Source organism: Scatophagus argus, chromosome 7 (genome assembly GCF_020382885.2).
Source record: "Scatophagus argus isolate fScaArg1 chromosome 7, fScaArg1.pri, whole genome shotgun sequence".
Lineage (NCBI taxonomy): Eukaryota > Metazoa > Chordata > Actinopteri > Scatophagidae > Scatophagus > Scatophagus argus.
Window position 1 is genome coordinate 18,735,322 of NC_058499.1, and position 27,293 is coordinate 18,762,614.

Genomic DNA, 27,293 nt, shown 5'->3' on the forward strand with positions numbered 1-27,293 from the left:
TAGTGAAGTAGCTCAGTTAATTTTTAAAAATAGAAATAATGACTTTTAAAGCAGCAACAGTAACAGCAGTAACACTTCAATACCTACTGTGACTGAAGGTGTAAGAAAATGAACTGGCAAGTGAACAGAGAAGTGTAGAATTATTGGTTAAAAGTAATGGATAAACGGCTGAAAGGTCTAGCTTCTGCCACTAGTAAATCAAAAGCAGACATCACCTAATCAGCATAAACAATGACAGATCAACTGTCTGAAAAAATGTAATTGGAAAAATATCTTTAAAAAATATAAATATAAAAATATCTATCAAGAACATCTGCTTTAAAATCTAAATCTAAAATCTAATCTTTAATGATCGTTGTAACAAAAGAAAAAGAACTAATTCACCTGATAGGCCTGAATATCCTGTTGGGAACAACTGAAGTGAAGATGTAAAGAATGGTTTAGAAAGAAGTATCATACTGGTAATGCGCTCTCTCACACACAGTACATACACAAATATACACTATATGGGCAAAAGTAATGGGACACACTTCTTTATTATTGAATTCAGAATGACATGAGGCTGTTTTTAAGGGGTTGGGCTGGGCCCCTTACTTACAGTGAAGGAAACTCTTAATGCTTCAACATACCAAGACATGTTGGACAATGCTATGCTTCCAACTTTGTGGCAACAGTTTGGGGAAGGTCCTTTTCTATTCCAGCATGACTGAGCCCCAGTGCACAAAGCAAATTTCCCTTTGGGGATAAATAAAGGAATTTTGATTCTGAAAGTCCATAAAGACATGGTTGAATGAGTTTGGTGTGAAAGAATGTGACTTGCCAGAACAGAGCCCTGACTTCAGCTCCATCAAACACCTTTAGGATGAACTGGAATGGAGATTGCAAGCCAGGCCTTTTCGCCCAACATCAGTGTCAGACCTCATTTTTGCTCTACTGCATGAATGGGTAGAAGTTGCCACAGAAACACAAACACACCAAAAACTCTGTCCCAATACTTTTGTCTATAAAGTGTATACACTCTCTCGACTGCACAGCCTTGTACTGGATGCTTCAGTTTCTGGGCAACAGACATGCACTGTGGGAGCAATAGCATGCTGTGCAACATGCAAAACCTTGACCCCTTCAATTCAAAACTGCTGTGCATAATCTCCTGCAGCGATACTTTACACCTCAATACAGGGCCTCCTGAAAACTCATCCCCTTGCATGAATAGCATTGCAGTCCTGCTTACTCTCTGCCCATCACTCTCTCTCTCTCTCTCTACATTCCTCATTCTACTGACTCTGCCACCACAGGCGCCATCGAAAAGCCTGACAGTTCAGCCCTGCTTTGATCTCAAGGCACAGGTTATCTGTTACCTGGCTAATTTTAGTTAGCCCCTTTAAGCTTCGCTTCACTTTGAAGAGGTAGGTATCGTGCAGCAGGGAGTTGTGGGCGGTTATTAGAGTGGCCCCCACACTTTCAGGAAGACAGATTCACCCTCACGGCTCCATGAAGGCCTACTGTAATCTGGACAAGATTATCCACTGCTACATCTGTTTCCTGATCAGCTTGGCGTGTACAGCAATCACTGGGGCAATAACTTGGTCTAAAAGTAAAGAAATGTTTTAATGTAGGCTGAAAATCCAAGGTAGCACGTTGAACAACTGGAGTAATATACATGAGATGTTCCAGGAGGAGTGCTGTTGAATCCTCCTGGGAAATTGGTGGCTCACAATTTCTTTTCTGCATTGTAGCAACAAATGGAGGAGTGGTAGGTCAGGAGAAAGCAGATATCTTACCTTTCCTAAAAGGATGAGAAGTAAGAAGAGAGACTTTCTGCAGCTCAGGCTTGAGAGGTCAAAAGTCTGCAAAAATAAGCAGCAAGCAAGTAAGTCCTCCTGTCTGACTGTGAAACCTTGGGTTCGAAATCTAATTTTTACATTTACTTACTGTTATTTAAATAATCTATCATTTATTAAACCAGTCAGCCATTGAGCATTTTCCTACAAGTTTGTATTCCCCTCCTCCTGTATACCCAGTCCCATGAATTTTAATGTCATAAACAAGAAACAAGCTTATTCAGACAATAAAACAGGAATATAAAAACTTGTATCTGAACAGACTGGAGTTCTTATTAAAATTTGAAGAGCATCCACAATGCAACCTCTGGCAAACTGTGTTTACAGCACGTTACACGGCAGTACACTAAAGTTGTCTCCCTGTGATTTTACAGGACGGTCGGCCAGCTGGCCTGAATTTCTCTGAAGACAATAAAGCCCTGCAGCAGAAAGCCAAGTTACAAGGAAGCATGCGGCAACATGTCGAGGCGAATGGGTGAGTCTTGAAAGCAAATGCGCCTGACTGTTTCTCACATATGTTGCAGTGCACATATGCAATTCTCTTTCTTTATCTTTCAATGCTGACTTTATCGAGAGCACCGCTGAGATCAAACACCCAAGTGCACAAAGAACTGCGCAGACAGCCAAGGCAAGGTACACAGAATATCAGAGTGTTACACTTGCTCTCAAGTATGAATGATGGTTCTCCAGGAGCACCTTCAGATGAGACGAGCAGGAGGTGTCTGCAGGCTGATTTAGCGCCTCAATCTCTTACAAGAGGGGTCACTTTTCCCCCCGCAGGATGACTTATTAGGGCACAACCGTTGCTTTCATTTCCATTTTCTGTGAGGAATGGTGGCTAAAGTTTCCCTCGATCTGCCGTAGAGGCTGTTGCATAAGCCCACCGAAGGACAATAGCAACTGCCACTGCCAAGAGGGCTATTTCTGTATGGCAATGTCATGTTCTCTACAAGGATAGTGATGGTAGTTCAATATGTCTTCAATTTCCAGCACAATCTAGTGAAAGGCTTGTCTTTCTTAGATTTGAGAAGACCTGAAATGTTCATATATATGCAGGAGGAAGTCTGAGCTGGAGGACATTGCAAAGTCAGTGTCCATTCAAGGATACTGTCTGAGTTTTCTGAGCCTGATTGTTAGGGATCCATGAGCATGCACACTGTATCCTACCACCAAGTGTGAACTTAAACGCGCTAGTCAGAATTATCTACCTAGCCCTACAATTTTTTCCACACCTTTTTAGAATTTCTCGTCATCATAAACACATTTATTGTCTGAAGGACTTAAAGGTGAGGATGGGAGAGAATAAATTGGCTTTAGGGTTTTCAATTTCTATCAGAAAATCAAAGGATGCAACCAGACAAAGAGTGAAAAGCACTGTGTGGCTGGGTGGGGAGGCACAACAGGAGAAAGGAACAAACAGACGGTAAATGCGGGGGAACAATGGTTGTGTGTGAGCGTAAGGACTGATAGATTATCAGGAAACAGAGAAAAAACAAGAAGAAGAGAAAAAAAATAGAGTGATCAATGGAGCGAGAATGTGCCACCCGCTGTACAGAATGAATCCAGAACAAACCAAGGAGTGACACAGCAGGCAAAAACAAGACAGTATGTTCCTTCCATTAGTAGCCAGAATTAATTGGGGCTTCATTGACGCTCTGTGTAACAAGACAAATGTAATTACGTTACATCATTACGAGCTTGCCTCATACCTATTCCCTAGGGCACTATGGACAGCCAACTGGACAGTAAAACCTAAACAGTGGCCATGAAAGAAAACAAGATGGCTGTCAGCATTCATTTAGCAGCACGATGGAACAATATTTCCACAGTAAGTCATGCTCAGCGGATGCATGTTGGTTTCTGGTCATCAGGCATCAAACAGCAGAGTTAGAAATGGTCCTACAGCTATAAACAGACTGTAATTTGGACTGAGATGTAATCACTCACTTCCAAGCTATATTTTCCATCTGTGGCCCCTTAACCTGTTTATACAGCACATGGAGCATGTGTGTAGGAGTGCATGTGCTCAGATGTATGCTGCAACCATGATGATGGCTAGTAATCCTGACAGGCATACATGCATTTGAACAGCATTCTTTAACCCTTTGATGTTCACTCCAAGAAAAAAACAATGTAAAAATTATTTTTGTATTTTTTCATGTTATGTTATTTTATTTATCATTATTATTATTATTATTATTATTAGCATAGCATACCTTGACTGAATGAGAGAGATGGCTCAATAAGGCTTTTTTCAATGAGATATAGTGACTCAAAATGACAGTCAAAGGGTTAAGATCCGACAAGGGAAAAAACTGACCTTTGTATTTCAGCACACACAGTCTTCTGTTTGCAAGGCTGAGACAAATCAAGAATCTAAAAAAAAAAAAAAGATCAAGTTTTCAACTCAGGGGAACACTTTAGGCACTCCAAGTATCCATTTTTGACAGAAGAAAAGTACAATATGTGGCCTTGCAATGAGGACTGTGAAAACAAATAACCTTGTTTTAATAAGAAAGAAGGGGGAGAGGCAGAGAAAAGCCGCTGCTGTGCTGCGTGTGGTAACGAGGTATCATCTGTCTCATGGGAGAGAGCAGAGTCCTGCAGCTGCGGTGTGCGCTGAGCTAACACAGCTGTGAATGAGGCGGTGTTGGCCAGCGTTGGCACACATCAGCAAGTCAGCTGAGAACAGCTGGATTTCCAGCAAGCGTTCACAAAACACAGTGCTACTGGAGGTAATACTTGGCTCTGGATAATGTTAATGTAAAAGGTACATTTAAACAACGTACACAGTCACAAAAACTAACAACAGTTGGCCGACAGTGTTAAGGCTATGCTGTTGACTTAATTGATTGGACTGATTTCAGTAGTTCTTTAGGAAGAGATGCCAAAAAGTCCATTTACTGAGCAGACTGTTTAGGGTTTTTTTGTGGCCATTACTGTGCTTCCATGAATAATGCCATCCTAGGTTTAACACCCTGTAAGGATTAACAGGGTAACAACATACAGCAGAAAGCGTTCCATCCATTCCACGCTCAATCTGCTTTTGCACAATTGAATAAATTGAGACCCTACAATCCTTAATCTTTTATTGCATGTGCAGTTTGGGAAGGGACAGCGAAATTGAAATGACAGGATGTGGAACGAAACACATCCAAGTACAATGAAGGTATCACTCCTTCATTTTACAGAGCTGACAGGTCATTGATTGTTCCTTGGCTAAGCCTTGAGGTTCAAGTCCATGTGTCACAGCCGTGCATGTGTGTATCTGTGTGTGAAGGCAGGTGTAAGAAATCTACTGTGTATTGCAGTTGCCATGCTGCTGACTCTGCTGCGTTAACACGGCCCTTGGGGTAATCCAAAAGTCAATCATCTATAGAAGTGACTCTGGATAAGTTTCCCCTCCTTCCCCTCCAATTACTTTAATCAGATTAATCACTGCTCCTGTATCAATCAGTTGGATGGTCATCGTTACAGTCAAGATAAAAACAGTCATCTCATGCTACTCGCTTATAGAACTCTTCTAGAGAAACTTCCAAACTACCTCACTTCTCTTCTGTCATTTAAAACTGATAACCACAGGACATGGTCACCTACCTCTAACTTTAGATATCCTTTATGTTTGCACAAATGTTGGCAGATCTGCATTCAGTTATCATGCACCTTTTAAATGGAACGAGCTATAAACTCCACTCAAACTGAAATTGCACTCAAGCTAGAAACTTGTATTCCCCTTGGTTGTTTTAAATCTCTGCTTTCTGATATTTCCAATGATTTGTGTAATTGTTTTAATCACCTCTTTGCTGTTTGGTGTTTGCTGATTGTGTTCCTGTAATTTCTTTTATTTTTTGTCCGCAGGCCTCTCTTTGAAAAGTGGTCTTATTCTGACTACCTGATAAAAAATGATTAAATAAATCAATCAGTCCTTCTCTCACTAGTTTTTATTGTAAGTATTAAAAAGGATTATAATTTTCCTGTAATTACTCTTTCATATCATATCCTTTATCCTGTTTTTAACACTATTTTAACACTATTTATTTAGGCTTATTTTTATGAGTTGAAGAGTTGTTTGTTTTTTGATGTGAGCTGCTGGATATCTGCATTTTCTATGTATGTATCTATCTAGCTATCTATTTTTGCAAATAGTTATATTCAAGCACAAAGCAAAAGTACAGTTCATTATTTGCAGAATAACTAGATTTAATGGCACTATTGACCCATATACCACAATATGACTGAAATCTGTGTACTTGCAGCTTCATCATGCTATCACCCATTACCAGTGAGCATTACACAACTTCACAACTTTCCCAGGCTTTCATTGTCCTTGTCTCTTCTCACTGGAAACAAGTTGCTGGCACCAAATTCAGAATAAGCAAATATTTACAAAAATTACTGAATTGAAGTTTGAACATTACATATATTGTCTTTGTCCAGGGCTCAACTGTGTATATGGTGAAAAAGACTAACAAATTATCACATTCCGTTTTCTTGGCCTTTGCTTTCTTTTTATGCTTTACACAGCGTTCCAACTTTTTTGGACTTAGGGTTGTACTATAAGTCCTGTCCACAGGTGACTGGCCTTGGTATAGTATATCAAACCTAAGCAAAATTTTAATATCAAGTACACTCTCTGTAACCTTGTGGATGTTCTAACAGAAGGAATTTAATATACTGCAGTCCCAAGAATATGATGAGTAATATTCAAAAAACCCCACCATCTCCAGCAAGTTTTCTTTCCTGAGCTATAATAGGTGGGTTCCATGTAAATACATTATGTTGTTTCTCTCTCTCTAACTTTTTAACAAGACTAGGGATTCTGTTGATATTAAGGGAAGGTACACAAATTTGGTTCATTCAAAGGCTGTGCAGCACCTCCTTTGTCACTTGTATAGCAAATGAAAAGCCTTCTCAGCAAAAACATATCAGTAACACACTTCAGTGATTCTTTCAAAATGGACCTTAGTACTGTGAGAGTGACGTGGAAGCTCTGAAGGATGGTTCTGTCTCACACAAAGGAGAGAGCCAGTGAAGATACTGAAAACAGCGAGATGCTTGTGTTATCTTTCGTTTAAATCACTAGTAATCAAATTGGGTAGATTTGTTCAATATGAAAAATACAAAACCAATAACGTAAAAGTACCTCAGACCTGTCTTATATACTGCTCCTCTAGTATTATTTTCAATCCACCTCCTGTCATGTCTTTAATTTCTTTTGAGGGTGGAGAGCATCTAAAAGACTGGAGCTTCTCCTTGTAGCTTGAAGCAGTACACTGTTAATTTATGTCTACTTTTCCCATTGCTGTATGCCCATACATCTCTTGGTAAGAGCTGTGTAAGTTCATTTGAAGTCCCATTTGTAGGTAATTAGAAGCATCAAAATCAAAATGTTACTTCAGGGGGTTCTCCAACAAAGTTGTTGTAGTGGTGCCATCTTCCATGCACCTTCCAAGTCTGCCTTGTCCTTTTCAGTTGCTTAGTTTTTAAGTTAGTATGAATGTGAGTTTCACCTTCTTTAAATCTGTTGTTGATTTCATTTATTTCTTCCTTTAGGTCATTCAATTGATGTTGATTGGCTACTCTAAATCTTGTGAGTTCCCAAAAAATGTCTCAAGGCTAAGCCTGGTGTGTTCTGGATCTAGACCACCATTAGTATTAACATGAACTGAGGTGGGGTTTGTTCAATTGATTTCCTCTTATACGGGTCAATGGGACTTCTTCTATTGTCCCTGTGTCATCATAGTTTGCCCTTTTCTTTCAATATGCAACAGATACAATAAATGATTGGCTTTGGGGTTTCTTTCAAATGGTTTTAGTGAATGGTGTGTGTTCTATGCTGCTTTTTGTTTTGTTTTGTTTTTTCTTACCAGGAAGTCAGTCAGTCAGCCTAACATCACTCCCTCCCTGCATCTTCTTCTTTGTCCATGACAAAGTTTGTCAGACCTGAAGCCTCTAAGTGCTGTCTTGGCATAATCCTTCGCTATAACGGCAAAGGGGATAACGCTTCACGTTCCAAATCCTCGACAGCTGCGTCGGTGAGATCGAAATCTCTGCCCCCCCATCTCTTTACATTGTTGTCGTGCCTCGGTCTCACCCAGTTTCATCTCTTCACCCCATCGTTCACAGTAGGATAGGGCACGAAGGACATGACGCCTCTGCCCAGGAATGCTGGAAAGGAGCCAAAACAGATCCTGTTCCATGGAGCGTACAAGCAGCATGGATGCTTGAGGAAGCATGTTCTTCAGTGCAATGCACATACATACAAGTACACACACACGTTTCTTCTGGCACCACAGGGATTTGAAAATGAAAAACGGAAACAGAGGGATCTTGGCCTGAAGCAGACGGCTTATCTTTTGCTATACTTTACACTACTGCATTTTCAGCCCAGTATGGAAACTACATGACTTCCATCAGTCTGCATAACTAAGGTTCAGGTACTTATCAGAGTGAATGGCTATGTAATTCAAGACTGTGGGCGGCTTGGCCAGGCTCTGATTGCAGGCAGATGTGTATGGAAATCAAGTTGGGGGGCTGCTGGAGAGTTACTGTTGGCTCCGACAGTGAGCTAAACTGTGTGGCATTGCTGAGTGATGAGATACAAGCCAGGAGGTTCCTGCAGAGGCTGTATTATAAGGGGCTGGACAGAATTAAATGGGCATTTTAACCGCACAATTACTTTCTACACGGAATGTGAAAACGCTGGCAGCATAGCTACAGTACAGAGCATCTTTAAATGGCAATAGAACAGAGAGTTTGGGCTGTCAGTGTGATTGCAATAATGGCGTTGTTTCTATTTAGTTTGCTACTACATGTTTGAATTTCTAATCTCTGTCTTCATGTGCAGTACGTAGGAAGCAGGCATTGGTTTCAACAGTTCATTAATTTACCTTGAGCCACAATTTATCAGCTCTTCTTAATAGTCAGTTAAAATGACTATAGTGCCTTGACACTTTCATTCGCTGTGTATTGAGACGTTGCCTCTATCACTGGACACACACACACACACACTTATACACACACACACGTACAAGTACACAATCGCTATAAGAAAGGGTTCAGGGGTCAGCTGTGGGCCATGGTTCATTGTGTGCTGGTGAGTTATGACAGCTCTGCTCCATCTCATCAGCCTGATTGTCGACCCATACAGCACCATTTATCTGTGAAAGCTTGGCAGTTGAACACACAAAGCCATGGGGGGACAAATCACCACCACAGCTATGCGTCTTTGCCACTCATGCTTCTAAGCAGCCACTGTAGAATAGACGGATACTGAGCTGATGGGCCCATGACAAATTATATTAATATAGCCCATGAGAGTAATATTAATAAGATTGGTCTTTTTTCTGTATGTGAGGTGTGTGTGTGTGTGTGTGTGTGTGTGTGTGCGACATTGCAGAATTCAGAATATATGTGGGCTTCTTCAGACGGCCAAGAACTGAAGATGGATGGGGCCACAGGAGCCTGATTAAAAATAAAACGAGCCAATTAAAAACTTCCTTTCAAGAAAGATTTCCTCATAAAAAGCACAAGACACAAACAAGGACAAGGAATAAAACTTAATTGAACAGAGATTTTTATGGTTAACTGGCTTGACAAACTGGTTAAACACACTTCACAACTTTATCTTGTAAGAAAACAATAACCTTTTCTGTTTATAAGATAATGCTTGCCCTCCAAAACAATCTTATGCTTCCAGCAGAATATCCAGGGCTGCGGAACAGATGGTTATCAGTTTGTGAGACATGTGGCACAGAGTGAACCATGTTAGCAGAAGAGGGAGATACTGTATGAAGGCCCTCAGGCAGGCTTGTTGTGATTATCGACGATTAGCCTCTCAATGGGAAAAGAAAGGAAAACAAATCTCCAAACATTAAGAACGGCCTGTACACCCTACAGCAAGGTTGTGCTTTGTCATCAAGACAGAAAGAGCTGCTTAAGTGCTAAATGCTTTCCATTCTCCCTTTGTTGACACTCAGGGTGTACAGAAAAAAGAAATCCAATTAAATTGCCTTGCAACGTTACTGCTTTCTGAAGCTTATTTGTGTTGACACATTGTCAGAAAGGATTACGATCTTACAGCTTATGGTTTTCTTATGTGTCTCCACATTTAGAAGTAAAATATTAGCCACACCTTCTGTGCTCAAAACCAAGGTATGTCAGGGTCAGTGAATTGTGCTGTAAACTCTGAGGAAAAACCCTCTGCAAGGTAGGTATGTTTTCTAAAATGAGATATTGGAAGAAATTTTTTTTGTTTGTTTGTTTTCAGGCATTCCCCTTTTTCTTAATTCTCCATGGTCTCTGTGTCTGAGATGTGTTTGTATGTGGGAGTTAAATAAACAGATGGATCCAGAATGCAAAATCAAATCACAAAGAAGCAGAAAAAGGATACCAAGCTATGACAAGTGAAATAGAAAAACTTATTATAACAATTGAAATGTCTTGTGTAATGACATGATGTCCAAATCCATAAATCCCATTCTGTGGAGTCATTTGTGTGGAACACACATCTGTGCATGTCAGATATATATGCCACACACTCATTCCACATGTATCTTGAGTTAATTAACAACCCAGTGCTATTGACTGAATTCAGTAACAATACAAATGTATTATAAATGCAGACCTGCTCTCCCAGGTGTGGGTGTGTGTGTTTGTGTGTGTGCGCGCACAGGAAGGCAGGGTGTGGGGGGAGGGGATGTGCAAATGAGAGAGTGTAACTATTGATCCATGTTAGCTCCTCCACAGCTGCAAGTTGTTCCAAACCACTGTCACGTTTTTAATGTCAAATGCCAATTCAGCCCACGCAACGTTAGCTGACATTGCTTTTATTTTCACAATTTATTGCCAACTGTGAAGCACCAAACATCCCGTCCTATAAGACCCAGCATACACTCCTCAGGCTGTGGTCCTACCCAGAAATTGCATCACTGGTTGTCAGCTCCATGTTTCCCTGACACTAAGGCACATGATGTGTGCAAAAGGACAATTAGACTACTCTAGGTGTATACTGCTTGCATTAAAGAAGTCTTAAGATAGGTCAAAACACTTAAGCAATTTATAGCAGAAAATGCCAAGAAGATTCCTTTTAAATGCCAGTTCTATTGATCCTCACACACTGCTGCATCTAAAGACCGAAGCCTGCAGATTTCTCGAAGGTCGGATGAATCCCAAAAGTACTCAAATCTTTCCCTGCGGCCCTGCTTCAACAACTAATCTTCTCCATACTGATATCCCCTGTGGCCCTGGCCAACCGTGACTCTAATGCACAAGAGAAGGTTTAGAGTCTCGGGGGAGTCACAAGAGCAGATTATCACCTCAGCCAGTAGATAAACAGCGGTCACCATGTAGACTCATCACCAGGGGTTTGGAATGGACCCAGATCTGAGGTCCGTGGTGTGTGTTCCTACGTGCCTGCATCCACCGTGTAGATACGTTTTTCCTGTATTTACTACACAAGCCATGCCAGATTGGCCTGGCAGTCTCTAGCTGTTGATCCTCTGTCCTCGTCCAGGAGGAATTTCCTTGCTGATCCACCATGCAATCAGAGGCATCTGCAGTGTCCACTTTGCCAGAATTCTTCCACCCCCCCCCCCCCCCCGGACGCACACAGACACGCTACAGCATCTGTTAGGACCCACCCATGCCAGGGAGAGGTGCAGCTGTGCACCCATCAAGCCACACACACACACACACACACAAATTTTTGAAAACACACTCAACAGACACCACTGTGCACAGAGGGATTGGGAAGTGAGCAAGTGCTCCAGTGCTACTGGGGTGAACTGTCATCATGCATGACCTAACAAAATCCATCTCATCAGTGACAAAGGCATATCATCACCAGTCGGCAAAGTTCACAGTCTTCTGCTTTGCTGAGTTCAGGACTTCAAAGGCTGCCTGAGATTCCAAAGAATCTGAGACATTTGAGGTATGATTGATTTCATTTGCCTCAGTTACACTTTTGAATGAGCCTATTCACTTACAGTTTTTTTTTTTGATGCAACACATAAACAGTTTTCATGGGAAAGGAAAAGACAAAAAAATATCCATCTTGTTCCTTCCCTGCTAAACATGCAGAGCCTCTGCCCATGCCCTGCCTTCTCTGGCAGCAGGATAAAGTGAGTGGAAAACGGATGATCAGATTGTAAAAGGACGATGAAAAACACATCGGTTTTATATAAGAATGTGGCTCATATCTTTCAGGCAAATTTTTAGTCTCTGTCTGCTCTAAGCAATGCCACACGGGATTTATACAAAGCTGATAAAACTCTATTATTTCATTTCTTTCCCCTCATTTTAAACGATGGTAATAGACAAGCTGGTAGTACAGTTATAGAAAATTAAAGCGGGGGCCCAATGAGCAGGGAGTACTATGATAATTGTGGATAGGGAACAGTGAGCAGCAGATGAAATATGTGCTTAGAAAACATAATTAGCAAAAAAATGGTTGTCATACAGTCATGTCCCTTTACAGTAGAGAGAAGAAAAACACAGTAGGGATGTCAAATTCAGACATAACAGCCTAAAACAGTTCAATAGTTTCTCCTCTTAATGCCCTACACATCTTGAGAGGGGATTATGTGCACAGATCACCTATAAAATGGCCTTTGACACAGTTTCACAGTAGTACTAAAGGGCGTGGACAAAGTGTAGGGGAAAGACAACTCACACTGATCGCTATTTCACCCACATTACTTTGGTCCACAGAGTGTAGTTATGTCATTGTGCAGATGAAATCCTTGTGGTGCATAGCTCCGTTTAATGCTTAATAACTGCCTTATGTGCACATAACAGAACTATGCTTAAATTGAACTTGTACCATTAAATTTATAATAACAAATTATTAATTAAAAAATATTATTATTATTTTTTTTTTTTTACAGTTAATCTACTGAAATATGAATTATCCATCCATCCATTTTCTATACCGCTTCTCTGTCAGGGTAAAAATTTTTTTTTATAAAACTCTTAACTTAAATTTGACCTTTCCTGGTAACTAAGGCATGAGCTCAGTACACAAACAAGTTTAAGAATTAAAATTCAGGTATTCAAAAGTCCTGTTTAAAGCCTAACTTGGATTTGGCTGTTTATGGATGCATCACTTCTGTGAAGCACAGGATTCCTTGCCAAGTGCTACATATAGGTGTGGGAAGCTAACAGGTGTATGTGGAGGTGCATGTGTGGGTTGGGAGGGCAAACCTAGTAGTCATTAATTAACACAAACCATGTAAAAGGAAGTAGAATTAAAGAGCTTGAATAACAGACAGAGCAGAAATAATGCTATATGGTGTAGGGATTCTAATGCTCGAAACATATTATGAGCCAGTGAGTTGAAAAGAATCTGGTGTATTACTGATGTTAGTAGTGGAAGGGAATCTGTGGTTAATCTTTTAACGCTGGTTTCTAATAATATTGTACCAATATGTGAATGGAAGGTGAACCAAGAAGGAAGCATAAGATTTCTGAAAGTCATGTCAGAGTGATGATAATATCTACATGTTTTGGACAATATTTGATAAATAAGTAAAAATAAGACAAGGTACAATATCAGCAGATTGCATTCCTAAAAGTAAAGGCAAAATAAAGAGAAAGACAGTGCCATGGTGGTTTGAACAATGCAAAGTAGCAGCGAGAAAAAGAAACAACGCTTTTAAACTAGTGAAAAGAGTAATTGCCGGCACATAATTCAGTACAAACAGGCTCAGGCAGTGAGATACTTGAGAAAAACTGCAACTCAAATGGGAACACCAGTCAGGTAGCAGAAGAGTGTGTGATAATTAAAAAGATAGGCGGTAACCAGAAAGGAAAAGGCTGACTTTATGTAAACACTTTCGTTATGGCACACAGTTCCAATAATTTGTCTGAGGAGAGAAGAAAGGGCAGAAAGATGACTAAATCTGGAAACATGGAGGCACTAAAGATGATCGAGGATGAACAAAATGCCCCATTTAGAAAGAGAGAATTAATGAAGGCACTGGATTAAACTAGGAAGACTGCGCCAGGAAAAGATGAAGTAAGTTACATCACATTGAAACATTTAGGCATGGGGGAACTGAAGAAGTTGTTGCTCTTATTTAATGAAGGGTGAAAAGAAGGAAGAATCCTAATGAACTGGAAGGAATCAATAATTATTCTGATAAGGAATCCTGTGGGCAAGTGCAGCTGTCTGGACGCACAATAATGTGTTCCAAAGTGCGATCGTGCCACGTTTGTGAATGTCTGTGTGTCTGTGGACATTCTGGCAATGTTCTCAAGTCCCCTGCAGGTGTTTAATCCCCCACTGGTCCCCACCAGCTGAGGCAGGGGCCACGAGGCTCGTCGCCGCTCATCCTCCAGGCCATGCTAAGCAGGAAAGAAAATGCTGCCAACCCCAGGTGTCAGGCATCCGCTCGGCACTGTGTCAGCAGACATGGGAGAATGTGAGAGGAAAGATGAAGTGCATGCAGACAAGAGTGAAGGATTTAAGAGGGAGGGGATTCAAGAGAGAGAGAGAGAGCAAATAGATGTTAAAAACAGCACAAAACAGGAGGAAGTAAGGTGAGACATAGGCCCAGAGAGATTTAAGAAAGAGAAGAAACCCAAGGTAAGTGGTGGTGAAGCAAAGGAAAAAAAGAGAGATGTGTAAAAGAATGGTAAAAGTATATGTGACCTTTGACAAGTAATAAGTTGCACTATGCACCAAAGCCAGCTCCAGAGGGTTTTCACAGATCTGGTCAGACATTTTATGTGTGCCCTCTCTCAGCAAACACAGACACAGTCACATTCACTGCAGCCTCCACTGGGACTATCGTGGGTCTGTAAGTCTTCCATTACAAATGGATGGCCGGACTTCATATAAATTCACAGTACACCAGCAAGCTAGACTTAACAAGAGAATCTGGAGTCAGGTAGCACAGCAAAGACACTGGGAACATCTGTCATTTTCATTTGAAGCTCCGTGTTTGTGTGTACGGAGGAACAACTTTTGCATGATAAATTGCAGACACACATGCAACATCAGCTTTCTGTCATTTGTTTATCTTTTTTTTTTCTCTCAAAACATCCTGGCATTATTTAGGTTTGCAGCTGATAAGGGCTGAAATGAAATATAGCTTTAGGAAGCCTTTCCTGGCAGAGACATTAATACTGGAGTCACCGCTGGATGGATCCATGGGTGGTGTAATGGTATACTTCAAAACTGAAAATTGAACATTGAAAAATCTGTGTGTGTGTTTATATACATATACACACTGGGATTCACTGGACAATACAGAAAGGAAGGAGACACAGAAGAACAAGAGGGGAACCTATTCCAGTAAACTTGGAAGATAAGACCATATACAAGGTCAGGTGACTGAAAGCTACAGCGCTTGATGATGAGTGTTGAGCAGTCATCCAGAGAGCAAGAGAGAGATTCATTCACTTCTGCAACTGCCCTTTGACAGAGAGAAAACCAGTTCTCAGGCATGTCTGCACATCATCACACAACCCCTCCTGCACCCTCTGCCTCTTTCACTCTGACCTCATCTTTTCATGATCCATTTGCAAAAGGAATAACAGGCTACAACAGTTACGCAGAGATCATGCCCATCAAGTCTTCTGTCTTAATGCTCCCCATCTCTGCGGTTCTTATTTATCACGGCATTGACAGACACGGTGTGAAACAGAGATATCTGGATCCTCTCCCTTTTGTGGCTAAATCATGTTGCAGGTGGGACAGGTTCTTTCCCGTGGCTTTGATCATCCCTCGAGGACTGACAGAGTGACTGATGGGCCCAAGTCAGTCCCACTGCCTATTCATCTCCCCATGAGATGAGCAAGACAGGAGAGACAGAGAAAGTAGGCAGAAAAGCTGGTTGCACCAATGCCATGATAAATCCAAGACTGTAAGCATTTTTAGTTTTTGCATGCGAGAGCCTGGAAAGAAGGAGGTGGCTTGCAGCAAAGGATTTTTAATGACACGCTTCATGTGCCCCGCTAATTATGATATTGCCATGTTAGCCTTTTTTGAGCTACTCCATGTAATGAGAGAGGGAGATGGAGAGACAGAGGAAGAGACAAGCCACGGGTACGGCACACTATGTGTGAGTGTCATTCTAGTCTATCACTCAGCAAGGGGTAGTGATGAATTAGGCGCCTTGCTGTCTCCCTGGCACCTGGCCACTGTTTGTCCTTTAGGTGTCCTGGTGACCAAAATGTGCCTATGAGCTCCAAGGGGGCTCTTGTGGGGGTGTAGACACACGTTGCTCTGCAGTACTGCAACATATGTCTGTGACTGGGATGACTATTCAATCTCCAGCTGTGCATGTTTGTGTACATGTGTTAAGTCATTCTTATTTATATAGCCCAATATCACAAATCACAAGCATGCAACCCCTCTGTCCTTGGTCACCAGGTGTGTTTGTGAGGTGGTTTCTGAGTGTTTTTCTCATCTGAAAGGATTCAGTCCTAAGTCAAGTCTCACCTTCATCACTCTCTCATGTATCCTGCAAATTCTCTAGGGTTACTTGGGGAAATACCTAATGGAGTTGTTAAGGAACGGAAATAAATGAATGCAAAGTTGACTTGCAGAGACAAGAAATCTTCTCAGAGGACTAGAGTTTGGCCAGGAACAAGCTATTAGGAACTGCTCAAAGGCAATTCAGTACAGAACTCAGAGCATAAATCACAAAGTGATGGAAATCCATTAAAATGCCATACAATTCAAGCCCCAGATGGTAGACAATTGTATTGAAATATACCCACAGCACGGAACATGTGTGTTTTCTGAAGGAGGATCCCTCTGTATTTGTTGTGGGTGTTGCTAATGGAGTTATGGCATTCTGTGAGTGACAGAGATGAAAGACGTGGCGGATACACGATGACAGAAGGTGCACACTGAATAAAGGCTGACTAAAAGTGTCAGGATCAGTCCTATCCCTCATCGCTCACAATCCACTTTCTCAACGCTACTCTTCACAAAATGCCAGGTCTCTACTTCCACACCTGAGTGCTTAGCTTTAATGCATATTAATTCACTGTCTGGCACTGACACACAGGCAAAGATTTAGGACCAAACTGTTAAAAACAAGGGGAAGTTTTGCATCCCTGAGTATGACAAGATTGTACTTTAGTTGATAATAACAACAAATTTCAATCGGTGGCTCGGTCATAGTTACGGCATTGTTGTGTTGCTGATCAGTCATTCCTGTAATAAAAGTGATTTATCATAAAATCAAGCGGAGGTTGGACCAAAATGTTTGTTGAAGATGATGCTGTCTGTCTATAATTCTGTGGCATCTGTTACTAATACTCAGCAAGAGTGGTTTGAAGCATGCTGGCTATGTGAACTTAACTTTCATTAAGATAATGAACAGCACTGCACTACAAACCCTGACCATTAAGTACTGCAGTCTGTGAGAGCATCAGTGACCACCCGGGCACTGACCAGCTGGGCCTCGCAACGAGGAGATGGAGAGAGCTGGAGATAGCTATAAAAAGCACCTCACACACCTGTGACTTCAGAGCTTTACACACCGGAGTCCACAGTCTGGTTGAGAATGTCTTGACAATGAGGTATTAGAGGAACTGGTCTGTCTTGTGTAGTCATGGCAGGAAAAAAAGCAGAAACGCAGCAGCTGATGATGAGCTATGCAATCTCAGCTTCTGCAACAGGTTTTAAGACAGTGGGATCACTCAGATGGCCAAGGAAGCAACTGGACCTGCCAGTGTTAGGGTTAAAAATAAACCTTACGACGATGTAACATTCTTGTACCGTCATCAAAACACATTACATTACTGAGAGCTGATTAGTCGTCATAGAAGCAGCAGACAGCCTACACTATGTTTAAAAACAACGCATCTCACTGGTGGTGATCAAATGAATGAGCAGCTACTCTTAACAGAAAGTCCCTGTTGGAAACGGATGCATAAAAGCAACAAAACTGAATAGTAGAGACCAGTGCTGATGAGCCTGAGGAGAAAGACTAAAAGCTCTGGTTCAATTAATAATATCTTGGCTGCCAAGGCTGAGATAAAAGAAAATCGGTGACATGGAGGCATAACGTGTTGCTAGTTATAACATGATGTTTACAATGTGTGTGTAATTTGCACGTCTGTTTTGATAATATTTGCATCAGTGTGAAAACATTGGCTTTATACTTGTGTTTTTTTGATGCTTCATGTTTTATAACGCAGAAGAATTGAATAGCGTTATAGACTCTGACACATCAACAGTACTCTGTGTTCTCTGCAAAAATCTGCCCTGATTTTGCCTCCACTAAAGATGAAAACTGATTTTAACTGCTATGCAATTGTCACCAAATGGAATTTATTTAAACTAAAACTTTTTTCCTCAGTGCATTGTTCATTTTTGTCAAAACGTAAGGTTTATTGCAAAAGTGACATTTATTTCCTGAGGGGCAAAGCTTTTTTTTTTTTCTTCTTCTTTCCGTGGATTATTAAAAAAGCCAAATAATAGGAAAATATTTTCAAAAACTTTCTGTACAATTTTGCTTTCACCCCCAAAACTCAAATAAGATAGGAAAAAAATTAGAACTTTTGACTGAACATGCTATGGCTGTAATTAAATTGTGTGGCGAATTTTGGGGTTACTTTAGCCCACCCATATACTGTACACCCATACACATGTAATGAAGCCAAAGATGCCAAGTGTTTTCATCATCTGTTCATCACAAAACAGGATTACAGGACATTACACACATGACCATGTACTATAACAAAATTCATGTGGAATTCAGATTTACTATCTACTTTATTTCCTCAAGCAAATTCGTAATCACAAGAATTTGCCAATTCAAATGAAAATTAGACTGCCAACAGCCAAACCCAGGTATTGTTCTGGGCTGTCAGAAAGATTTGAAATTAAAATTCAGGCTAAGGAGGCAAAGACTCTCTCCTGCCAAAGACAAATAAGAACCAAAGAAAAAGAACTAAAGCCTGCTGTTGACAATGCATTAAATCATACAACAAGCAGAGTGTCTCATCCAAATCCAGCCATTTCAAAGTCTGTATCCTTTGCTCTTTCAGCGAAAGAAAAGTGAGGAACATTTGGTGAACAATGAATTACTTTTTATAGCCAAAGTGCTGTCTGCTTTGAATGGCTAAATCATTTGTGCCACCAACTGCACAGATGGTCTGCACAGTCTTTGTTATTCAGTCCTCATCAGAGAAAATACAGCTATACCATAAACCTGCGATTATATGCAACAGGCATTACAGTCTGCAAATGGTTAGTAAAAAAGAAAATCATGTGAATAATTGACTGCAAATGGAAACAGTTGAGACCAAGGTAACTGACTCAAGGGACTTGATAATAAAATGGTCAGATGTTCTATAGGTTTAGGAGAAAGTAGGAAATAGCAAAAAATGATTAATGTTGGATTGTTTAGATGCCAGCTCTGTGTAATAAGACCCATTACAGAGGGAAATATTATCGCCTGCTGTGCTACTTGATCTTCAGCAAAGCAATTTAAGTTCAACTGTCAAGATAAATGATCATAAAAATACACAAACTGGTGAGGAACAAACCTCTCCGAGCTAATTAAGAGTTGTTGTTTTGTTTTTGTTTTTTTTGTTGTTTACAGCATCAGTGGGGTACAAGCTTTGACTGCTGCAAAGAGCTGCATCACAGATGTTTTTAACTTCTTAGTTTGAATGGATAAAAAAACGCACCACAATATGACATGAGATATTCACACACACCTTAATCTGGTCTAACGCTTTGACAAAGACAGGGAATGACAATAGGCTTTTATTTTGGCTCACCTAAACAGTGAGCTTCACATTAGTATCATACCTATCAAAATAAGCTCCTTTATCGGTGACAGCATCAGAAAGGACGTGAAGCCTTTTTTTTAGTGACAAAACATCAGAAGAATAGGTAATCATTTCAAAGTGCAGAACAACAGATTTCCATGAACTTGGATGCACTTCAAAGTCACGATGCCCTCTTTTGATCTTCATCTGATATTGCTTAAGGAGGTATTAATAATGAGTCAAGAAGGGGGGAGGCAGCAGGGCTCAGACAGGACTCATCGCAGAGGGAGGAATGTGTGATGTATTTAAGGACAAAACCAAAGACATTGAGAGACATCATATCTGAAAAAAATAGCTTTATTGGAGCTTAACTGGCTGAATGACTGACGATACAGACACATCTGTAAATTTTTGATTATCGTGAACAATCTATTCTATCATAGAACATCAGTTTATGACATGCGCTATTGCTTTTGAAATCCAATAGCTGCACAAGCCAACAGATGCTCTCCTAACAGAGCCTGGAAATAAAGTGCGGCTGACTTCTCCCACCCTACCCCCGCTGCCATCACACTGCAAGACACATCTCATCATTTGGCCATTACATCTGCTCAGGTATGGAAAGGAGGTGATTCATACTGTGATTGCAGCAATGCCCTCCATGACTCTTCCAGAACAGCAGAGATGGCCAGAAATCGGTAGTCGCTGAAGGTTCCAGAGCTGTGCACAGCCCCTCCCCAGTCCTGCTTGTGGCTGTGGCTAAATTTACTCCCCCCTCCCCAAGCATCCAGGCACATCACGTATTCTATTACTGTTCAGCGTCCCAGCATACAGATAGTCATGTGAAAGCCGGCCACAAGCCTCCCTGGCTGGCAGTGCCCTTCCTGCCCCTGCATTCAGTCCAGTTAATGCCATTCGTCTCTACCCAGCTGCCCAATCGCTCTCTCGCACTTTCTCTGTCTCTTTATGTCCACTCTTCCTCAGTCATTCACGCCTCCTTCTATGGCTTGAATCCCCCACTCTCAACCTCATTCCCCTCCAATTACAGCTCCTCTCATCCCGAGAGCAGGGGTCACCGGTGGACGAGCTTAGGACTGAGACTGACGGCAGGTAACAGAGAGGGAAGAATGAACCCAGGCCAAATGAGGATCAATACGGAGACAGGGCTGAAGGGTGGCTCCTGTTATGGACAGGGAGGTGGTGGAGGATCGGGGGGTGAAGAAATGCCACTGCTGCTACATCAGGTCAAATCACATGTTTGATATCCCAGTACATCTCCTCCATTAGTGGAGTGCTTTCAGCAGAGTGACACAAGGCTAGAATATACACTTTCGTGATGGTTCACAGGCATGAGGATAAGGTGCCATCTTCCCCCGTTTAAAAAAAAAAAAAAAAATCATTCTCTTGACTAACCAAGCGGTAGGCTGACGTCGCAAGGCTTCTCCTGCATGCCACTCATAAGCTCTTACTTAGCCATGTATGAGAATGCTAGTCGTTGGGCCTGAAATAGACTGACACGCATCAATGAGGGCAATGAAGTCATTAGCTATTCCTATTGAACAGCCAGCTCACACTGACTGAGCAATACACAGGGGTAAGCACAGTTTTCTGATGCCAGATTATGCAAATTACATTAACAGGTTCAATCCGTTGCCAGGCTGAAATGCAATGGAAGGAAAAGATTTAAAAAAAAAAAAAAACAGACAGACAGAGAGAGAGAGAGAGAGAGAGAGAGAAAGAGAGAGAGAGAGAGAGAGAGAGAGCGCAACGGGGAAAAAAATAGTGAAAGAGATTTTGTGCAGAGAAAAACAGCCTGAGCTTTGCACCATGCAGTCTTTCTGCAGAGCTGACCATAATGCATGCTGCAAACTCCTCTCCTACCCATCCAAGCAGTCTATGACATCTTCACTCCCTCGTGTGCACACACTTCAGGGTCACACTGACCTCTAGTGGCAACAACAAGAACACAGGGCTTACAACAGCAGGTCATGACAGAGATCATTTGTTCTTAAAGTAATTTTGTCAGAAAATTGATTTTAAGTCAGTGACGCTTGTCTTGTACCTCTCAGGTGATGTGGATAAATGGCCTCGGGGAACAGCTTGTTTTAACATCATGTGAACTGCCATCTCAACCTTCCTGCTTTCCAATTATCCACTAAGTGAACAATCCCTCTCTGTTCCTCCCTCACTGTCTCTCCTTTGTCTCTCCCCTCCCCTCCAAGATACCTTTGGAAATTTTCGATTTGAACACTATTGATTCTGTGGGTCATATCTGCCGCAAAACCCTGACAGGACTTAGGACCACTCTATTTGGCAGGGGGATAAAAGTGTGACCTCTCCTTGCTGTAGTTTCATGGTCTGTGCATGTTGCTGATTGCAGTGGTAGATATTTCTAAACAACTTAAGAGCCTCATGGGTTGGATAATGTCTTAAATCGAATTTCTCCGGAGAGACTGTTCATGAGATAAAACATTCTTTATCAAACTCAAACTGCAAACTGTTTTAACTCTCCACTTATGCCTGTATCAAAGTGCAGCGCTACTACACATTTGATCCGAAAGACAGCAGGTATGTATAAAAATCTGTTAGCGTGCAGTAATCTTGTGGAAGAAATAACTGTACACTGAAAGGCAGAAGTAATGATGCTGTTATTAAATGCTATGTTGCTCAAAGTTCACTAGATGGCGCACAGTGCAAAGAAACATGTTCATTAGTGCTCTTGTTCCTTCAACAATAATATTAATAATATTCTAACATACAGCTAATATTCCCAAATATTACAGTAATCAGTTATCTTCTAGTTTATGTCTTGACACTAAATATTTAATTGAGCAAAATAATATGCAGAGGGTGCAGCATACGGTATTTCACTCCAGCCCTTTGACTAGCACACGTCAACTTGGCTGCCACAGATACGTGATGAGGTTGTCATGGTACCCTGGTTGAAGCACGCTCTCCCCGACTCAGCTTGCTTCCTGCACCACTACCATAAAAGCAAACAGAAAATGTGGGCATAATTATGTCAGAATGGGAGTCCTGATCTGAGGCAAAGTTCTAGATGTTTTATGTGAAGCATGTCCCCGACTGCTTTCTCTGTATCCATGTGTAACTTACATAGGACTGTTATTTACATGACAGTTTCCTTATTTATCTGTGCAAAACGTACTTAAACATACAACACAGGATGCAGAGATTTCTGCTGTATGCTCTCTCTAATGTCAGCCTCACTTAGGATTGTTTCATTACTTGCAAGATGACTATATAACTGGGATATACGACTATGATATATGATTGCTACAACGTTAACAATCTAGCATGAATATTAATCCTCTTGTTCTCTCTCCTGTCCACATTCAGTGAGATGAAGAGGGAGAGGGTATGGAAATGCTCGTAGGCAAAGTTAAGAGCCCTCCACTAGCCACTAAAACGTCACTTGTCCGTGACTCTGGATGCCTTAATATGCTATTCAGGCCCTTACAGGAGACCGAGCCTAAAGGTTGAATAAGCAATAAGTGGCACATGAGCAGTGAGAGAAAGTTTTGAGAGGAAGAGTTTGGTTGAGGTACCGCTTTTAGCTCACTTGATTCTACAGGCAATGAATGAAGACCAATCATTACGATGAGGGCTGGCAGGTGCTGCAGTGATGTTATGCAAGCAACGAATTAATGAATTAAAAAAAAAAACAAAAAACAAAGCTTTGGAACAGTTTTAGAGAATGTACTGCATTGTGTAGAACTTGTTTCCTCAATTTTAATACATCCTTTTCACCTTTTCTTATACATTTTATATTTTCTTTTATCACTTGTGCTTTAGGTCACTAAGCTCTCCCTAAATGGCTTTTGAAACACATGACCACAAATACTAATTTCAGCTGGAATCAAAGAAGCAGAGGAGATGTCATGAGCAAACTATTTCTGTTGGTGAGGAAGACAAAGAAAATAAGCCTGAGTAGGTGTAGCAGATTAATACCTGCTCATCTATGTTGATTTGGAAACCTCATTAGACACACCTGAAGATATGGAATATATAAACACTACATTTTATCATCATCCAGAGCCACTGTAAATATTTCAAAGTGTGTTGACAAGATGCCAAGAAGTTTTAAAAGCTAACAGAGCAAAGTGGCTTACTTATCATCTTAATATCAACAAACTCTCAAATTTATTAAAATGAAGACCCAGTTAGATACATCCTTCTGTTCAAGGTGGGCATATTCAATACTTTGAGTTTCTACATGCCAAATATATTCCAGCTGGGAGGTCGACACACCTTAGACAATTACCTCTGAAGAGCAGTTTAAAACCATAGTAACACTTCTGACATTGAACCACAACAGATCTAAACATGTACCGCTAATTCCAAGGACTTTCAGATATCAAACCACAATACTATCTTACCAACAGGCTTTGTGTACCTTTTGTATAGCGAAACAAAACAAAAAAAAAGGTCAGACATCCCTTATAGTTTGATTAAAGGCCAGGATCGTCTTTGAACCCATTTGACCTGCCAGAACAGCGCTGTTGTGTTGTGGGTTGTTAACCCAGCCATCAGATGGTGCAGCTGGGGAGCCATGCTGTGAGGCGCAGTGAAGCAAAGCCTTGATGTTTTTACAGAAAGAACATCACTGGTGCTGTGAAATACAGTGCCCTTTTCCCTCTCCTTCAACCTCCACTTCCTTCATCCTCCCCCGTCCCCCTACTCCCCCTTTTCACTCTCAGTTTACTGTGTACTTGAGTGGTGTTGACTGAAACATCCCCCAACACTTTCCATTTGAGCCAAACCCATCACTCCTCAAACTGAAATCCAGAAGACAGCCTCACTAATGTCAGACTCAAGAGTTCATGTTCGAATAGAAGAAGAAGAAAAAAAAAGTTTCAAATAAAATAAATAATTGAGCCAAATAGTTTTGCAGGCTTGTGATTAAAAGGAATGGAGGCCAGCAGAACTTGCGCACCACTTCGGGGAAACAGCTCAGACTAGCTGTGTTAAAAGTCTTCAATCATTCACCTCTACTCTCCTACTTTCTGTATTTTCAAACCAAATATAACAGCAAAGAACTGAAGCTGACTGAAACAAAAACAGGGGAGGATAAATGTGGTGAAAGTAAATCAGAATGTGACTGACAGCAGCTGTGCACCGTTCCAATCACCTACTGATCACCTTCATCAATTTCATTAAAAGTAAAATCACTTTAATGTACTACAGCAATGATTCCAACAACACTGGGATGCTGTGTAAAATGTAAATAAAACAGAATGTGACATTATATATTATTTTTCTATATCTATATTTATTTTTATTTTCATAAATATCTGCTTATTCTGAATTTGATGTCAGCAACAGGTTTCATAAAAGCTGGGATCAAAAGACTGGGAAAGTTGTGTACTGCTCAGAAAACACCTGTTTGGAACATTTCACAGGTAAACAGGTTGATTGGTAACAGGGGATAGGATCACGATTCAGCATGAAACTGTCGAAAAGACCAGAGGATCACAAGAAGCACAACTATGCACACACATACACAACTGAAGGTGCACACTTTGAAATCCAGCTAAAGTATCAGAAGTGGTTTCAGTTAAGTATTCAGCTGGCAGGATAAAAATAAAAAGGATTTCCCTTATTAGAGCAATTCACAATTTGAAGAAATTCATCCTGAACGTGAAGACCAGACTATTAATTCTTGTCCTTGTTGTACCCAACCTACCGGAATGAAAATGGTGAGCAGAATCTAAAAGTCAAAGTGATTAAGTTTAACAAAAAAAAGCTTCTCCTCAAGCTGAACATCTACACAGCCTCAAGAGGATTTACGACGACAACCTTGGACTATTAATTTCCCCTCTTTCCCCTCCAGAAAAGGCCTGTCAGGACCAACCAGTCTCCATGGACGACCTCCTTTATTACCCAGAGCCAACTGAGGGCCCAGATGTTCCTGCGACATTGAACAGAAATAGAAAGTGCAACAGTCTGCTGTTGGAACAGCTAAAAACTTTATACACTACTGTAACAATATCCCAATTAAAACATAAATGAACAAATAACGACTGCGGGCCCCACAATGCCTACCAGAGGTCGCTGCGCGGTCCACTACCGTCACTGGCCATGTGAAACCAAAGCTGCCGAGCCTGATTACAATCGAAGCATTTGACCCAAACTCAGAACATTTAAAGAACACAGAGTTTTTGGAGCAAAGGACCCTTAGAGACTGCACTGCTGCTTACTGCTGACAAGAAGCTTTCGTCCTGAACATCATGACCCAGAACAGCTTTCACACTTTGTGCTGGCTGGCACCTGGTAGTGCCTGTTTTACAAGGATAGTCAGGATCCAGAGTGCTTCATATTCATGTTAGTACACCTCATTCAGCCTTAGGATGGCAGCAGGAAAAGAGGTTGGCAGCTTCTTTCATTTTCCCTCTTTAGCCATCATACCCAGCGTGAATCAACAGAAATAACCTGCAGGACACACCAGTTATGCTTCAGACTGAAATGTGACTGTTAATACACCCGTTTCAGTAGTTCTGATGTCGATTCAGGTTTATGATGCGTTTTGCGGATATGATGTGGAAGGTGAAAAAACTTTGTTTGGGCCAGACAGTTCAGATTATCTTCCTCATACGATCTTCAGTGCAATTCAGTGAATAAGGTATCTATTTTAAGAGTGCAATCCAGATTAGGTTTTATTGATGGAGCAAAGAACAACAAAACCAAGTTGGCACCCAGACAGCATCTGACTTGATTTGAAAAGAAATTCACACTTATGTTACCCTACAGACATTGTTTCTTTTTTCTCTCAACACATCACTCCCATCACTCCTCCTGTGTCACAGCGTCAGCTACATTGTTGTATGTGAGTTTACATACCTTTTGATTACACACATATTGCTCACATCCTCCAGATAAACATTCACCTCAATGCAGTACTGGAATGTATTATATTATAGGTGTTTCTGTTATTTTGTCTGCATCACTGATAAGATGTAGAAAAGGTGTTACCTAGCCTAGCTGATGTTTGCTAAAGTCTACTTGGTACTTTCCCTCTGATACACATTATTAATGGGCTCTTTGTGACTGGCCATGCAATCAAATAACTGCCGCTGTTGTTGGAGGTACATGTCTCAAAGCCTCCAACATTGAGCCAATCAATGGTGTCCATTGATTGTCTGATGGTTGATCCTTGCAAGTTACTGTTGTAAAAACCAGTCAAATGTATATTTTAACCAGTGGCTCAGCTGAAGTTCAGGGTCAGATTTTGATAACACATGGAACAACTGCTGCTTGGCTGAATCAAAAAACTTTATATCCTGCACCTTTCAGTTGTTGTTGCTGATGTGTGCTTCCAAACAAGTATGTTCCTCTGCAAGCAAAGATACTGCTTAAAGCTGAACTGCACTGATCACACAATGTACATAAACAGATGCTCAGACACAAGTAGCTTAACAGTGTGACTTTGCGGCTGTGCCATTTAGAAATTAACACTCCGTCTTTGACACATACATTAGCTTGCTGAAATATAAGTGATCTGCTTTTCCATGTGTGTCTGCAGCCCTCACAGTCCAGGATTATTTAAAATTTTGTGTGAGTGTGTGTGTGTATATGTGTGTGCACAAGGGCCGATTTCCCGTAGTCACTCACCCCAAGGTTTGAAAGTAGGCGGACAGGAAGCAGACCCATGCCAGAACAGCAAGTCAGCCCTGAACAATCTGTAATTTAGTCCCA

At 41.1% G+C, this 27,293-nt stretch overlaps 1 protein-coding gene across 5 annotated transcripts in view; it reads right to left on the reverse strand.

Moving 5' to 3' along the window:
• tspan9a (tetraspanin 9a) overlaps window positions 1-27,293 on the reverse strand; it is a 154,445-nt gene that overhangs the window by 107,790 nt on the left and 19,362 nt on the right. The window contains exons 3-4 of one of the 5 annotated variants that reach the window (XM_046395299.1): window positions 4,162-4,217; window positions 1,782-1,847 (exon numbers count right to left, since the gene is read on the reverse strand). The exons of 2 other annotated variants lie outside the window; for them this stretch is intronic. The gene's annotated coding sequence lies outside the window, so the exon portion shown is untranslated. The remainder of the gene's footprint in view (window positions 1-1,781; window positions 1,848-4,161; window positions 4,218-27,293) is intronic. 2 more of the 5 variants (XM_046395301.1, XM_046395298.1) reach the window with 2 other exon arrangements.